Source organism: Carlito syrichta, unplaced genomic scaffold, assembly GCF_000164805.1.
Source record: "Carlito syrichta isolate Samal-C Ts95f unplaced genomic scaffold, Tarsius_syrichta-2.0.1 Scaffold197970, whole genome shotgun sequence".
In the NCBI taxonomy this organism is placed as follows: Eukaryota; Metazoa; Chordata; class Mammalia; order Primates; family Tarsiidae; genus Carlito; species Carlito syrichta.
The window spans coordinates 49-4589 of NW_007142066.1; the positions used below are offsets into that span (position 1 = coordinate 49).

A 4541-nucleotide genomic window follows, 5' to 3' on the forward strand; every position below is an offset into this window, starting at 1 on the left:
ATTTGGACCCTGTATCTATGCTCTTAACCACTTCACTAAATGACCCTTGGCTGTAAAAGCTACCCAATGTAATCTAGTCCTTTGCAAGCACTCAAAACTCAAAACTCAGCTTTTATGTGCCTGCTATCCCTTTTCTATACTTTAATTATAAATTATCTGTGTCTGTGTGCACATGTGTGTACACATGCTCCTATCATCACTTTTGAAGTCTGGAAACACATTTGCTAATATGTATTATCCCTCTTTACATTTATTGAAGTCAGCACATCCAAACTCAAGAGCATTTCTCTTCCTGTCTTATCTCCTTCTTTATTACCCATTTTAAGTGATGTGATTGTTATCCACAGAGTCTATTTTGTCAGAAAAATGAGATGTAGACAATAATTTTTTGTCCCTCTTTTCTTTCAAATGTAAACATTCATCAAATACAATTCACACTTCTTTTAAATGCTCCTCAAATATGCTTCTGTTTTACATCATTACTGTCTTAGTTTTATTTTTACCTTTGCAATGCTGATTCAGTGACTGGTTTACAAATCTGAACAAGGTCAGGTATTGTGTCAGAAACATCTGAGGAAGTTTTTGTGTGCATGTGGGTATTTTCTTCTGGTATATGTGTGTAGTTTTCCTTTTATTTTGTTTGGGTAGCATTGCTGGAAATTCTGATTCAGTGTATCTGGTGTAAAACCTATGATTCTCTATTTTTTCAACAGCTAATTGTTTTAGATGTTAACCACTGCTACTCAGAAAGTTGTCCCAGTTGAAGACCACTGACCTCAACTAGTAGCTTCTTTGCAGTGCAGAACCTTAGGTCCCATTTCAAACCAACCTAATCAAAATCTATAAGCAACAAGATTCCCAGGTGATTTATGTGTATGTTAAAATATGATCAGCACTGGGTCGTATTGTGATAATACAATATATTTACCAATCTGTAGTACAAATATACTTCTCCTTTTATATAGATAAAACCCAAACTCCTTTGTACTAGATATTTAAGATATTCAATAATCTGACAATCAGAATGTATTTTCAACCAAATCAATATAAAACAAGTGCAAAAGTTAAATTGTCTGGAAATTTTGAACAATTTCTTATTTCCCTATTTATTTTTATGTTGTACTTATTTATTAGAATCCTCTCCTTTTCCTCAGCTACGGTCATACTTATGGTTTCTGTTAAGAGTTTTCCAAATAGTCAAACCCTTTCAATATCTTATAAAGTCCGGTAGTACTTTTTCTTACAGCATTTAGCACATGCACAGGAATAGGTTAAAAATATTAAATTTGTGTTGTACCCCACATCTTTAAAATAAAAAATTTAAAAAGAAAATATTAACATATACTTTAACTTAAAGACATGACATCTTCTAGGTCAACCCCTTTGGGTCCTCTCCCACAGTGGGAGCTTTTCTGTCCTCTTAATAAATCCTGCTTACCAAAAAAGGCATGATATCATCTCCAAACACATTTAATGCCATTTATGTTAAAATTAATGCAAAATTGGAGAAAGTTGTTTGTTTTTATTCCTCTACTATTCTCCTTTAGCACTAAACACATACTCAACATTGTTTACACATCCATTTATCCATTGGATGATATACTGTTGGAGAATAGTAACAATGTCTTTTTTTTCACTGCATTGCACTTATTAATTGCATAGGTAGTTTTAAATAAATAGAGAAAGCACCTTTCAGAAGCTACTCTAGCAGGAAAATGCACCATCAAACATTTACATAGTAAATTTTTATAATTTTGCAAAAGATTCTTGATCTTTATTTGAACCGATGAGGTAAAAATGATCCCCCCTCAGGTAGGTGTTTGCTCTCTGTTTGTAGAAGCAAACTAAAGGACCTAAAATTGGAGGCAAATCTAGGATGCCAAGAAGGGGAAAGATACATTATAAAAGGTCATTCATGAATTCCATGTCTACTTTAAGACATTTGTCTAATGGCCCTTACCTAAGCATGTGAGGGCAAACTACCGCCCTTAAGATAAAAGTGAAGCCTTAAAAAGCTGTAGTTCTGAATAAGAGTAATATAACTGAATACCTAAGACTGCTGGATGTCAAAAGATAATACTTGGGTCATTTATAATGTTTTAACAGACAAACACTTTCAGAGGAATTCTCTAGGTCTGTATGCTCTCTACTTTGGCTTTTTGTATGAAGCCAGACAGGCTTCCCTGCTATTCTCCAGGCAGCACAATAGTCAAGGAAAAGGGCAACATACTGGATCACTCCTTAGACACTAATCAGCTGGGGAAAGAGTTCATTGGCAAAAGTATCATCCCAAGAATAGTTTATACCAAGCGATATGTTGGTGAAGGGGGAAGGGGAGCCTTCATATCCAAAGTCACTGTAGGCATCCAGTAGGCAGAAAGATGGCTTCAGACAGTGGCTGGATGAAAGTAGATCTGAGATACCCAGTTCTGGAATGAAGTCATCTTCTATAGGTTCTTCCTTCACTGAGACAATCAATTCACGGTGATCATTCTTTAAGGGGCTGAGAGGTGCTTCCTCAATTTTCACTACCACATTAGTTTGGCTCTCTGTATCAGAGGGTATCTCTAAGACTAGGGGCTTGGTGTATATGCGGTCTAAAAGAATTAGTTTATTAATGGTTTCCAGCTTGACTGATGATGTCCTCATTCACAGAGAATGGGAGGCTGGTAAGGAACTGGGTCCTCGTGGGTCGACCGCTGGAGTTCCTCCAAGCTGGTAGATTCTGGGGAAGGACATTTGAAGAACATGGCTGGGTCCAAGTTGTTCAGAATGTCCATCAGGATATCAGACTCTGAGTCTGAAGAGTCAACACTGTCAGAATCCCTGGGGAGATGATCAGGAGGGGTGACAACTGGGCCTGCACCTGTTGCAGAGGTGCACATAGTCTGAGTTCAGCGGACTCAGCAGACCTGGCCACTGCCTTCACTCCACTCCACTTGGCCTCTGCCTCCTGTTCAGTAACCAGGGCATCCACTCCCAAGCACTGTCTTAACTCCTGGTTCTCAACTGCAGGATCATGAGTTTTCTCCCATAAAAGCTGATTTTCTAGCAAAAGTTTTTGGTTCTCTTCTTCCAAATCTATGACTTGCTGTTCCAGCCCACTCATTTGAGCTTTCTTTCGATCTCTGGCAGTCTGAGTTGCTACTCTGTCTTTCAGTTTCCTCCTCAGTGCCTTCTCCTCTGGGCTCTGGTGCATGAGGCGCTGTTGCTTGCACCTCTGGGCTGGCACACCGCTGACTGCCTTCCAGCTGGCCCCTCTCTGGACCAGCATCACGAGGGGCAGGACCTGGCTGTCCAGGGCTCCGGTGGCAGCCGGCTGACCCGACAGAAGCAATATTTTGGGAGCCCCGTTGGCCAGGTTTGGCGTGGCTGCCACCACCACATGGGTCAAGACTGTCTGCCAACCATGTCTTATTAATCTTCGTCTACTGGCACAGCTCAGAGTTTGGAAGAGAATGCATGCTAAAATTATTTGTGCATAAATAAAATAATATTACAGTAAAATGAAACAAAAATTTAAAAATCTATTTTTAAATTAAATTTTATTACAGAGATGTGAGGTGTAAGTAAGGATTAACCACACAAGTAAGCTGCATGCAGGTGAAGTTTTGGCCTGCAACTTGCCCTCACTTCCCCTGGTACAGGATCAGTTACCCTATGTGTTGTTACATTCCTCCACTCCCTCCTTCCCCTACTGGTGCCCAGTGACTGTCAATTCCTCCCTTGTACTGATGTGATTAATATTCAGATTTCACTTATGAGTGAGAACATGTGGTATTCAGTTCTTTGTTTCTGTGATAGATCACCAAGTATAATGGTCTCCAACCCCATCCAGTTGCTGTGAAGTTCATGATTTTGTTCTTCTTTATGGTTGCATAATACTACACAATGTATATGTATCACATGCTGTTTATCCAGTCCACTTTTGATGGGCAGTAGGGTTGGTTCCATCTTTTTGTTATTGTGGGTACTGTGGCAATAAACTTGCATATGCAGGTGTCTTTTTGGTAGAACAATTTATGTTCCTCTAGGTACATTTCCAAGAGGATTGCTGAATTGTATGAACAGTCAATTTTTGGTTCTTTTAGGAATCACTACATTGCTTTCCATAGAGACTGAGCTATCTTGGGAATCCAACAACAATGTAGAAGTGTTCACTTTTCTCCACATCCTCACCAGTATATGGTGTTTATTATTTGTTAATGATGGCCATCCTTACTGGAGTCAGGTGGGATCTTGTTGTAGTTTTGATTTGCATTTATCTGATGATTAGTGAGATTTTTCATGTGTCTGATGGCTGCATCTATGTCTTCTTTGGAAAATACCTATTGAAGTCCTTTGCCCACTTTCTAATAGGGTTGCTTGTTTTTATTTTATTTTGTTTGAGTTCCTTGTAGATCCTGGATGTTAGGCCTATGAAAGGAGACCAGACCAGGCACAGTGGCTCAAAGTGTAATCCCAGCACTTTGGGAGGCCTAGGTGAGAGGATAGCCTGAGGTCAGGAGTTCAAGACCAGCCTGGGAAACTTGGTGAGACCT

The 4541-nt window shown here is 39.4% G+C and overlaps 1 pseudogene; it reads right to left on the reverse strand.

Annotated features, from left to right (window-relative positions):
- Positions 1-2199: 2199 nt before the first annotated feature.
- On the reverse strand, positions 2200-3465 carry LOC103253077 (annotated as a pseudogene).
- Positions 3466-4541: the final 1076 nt, after the last annotated feature.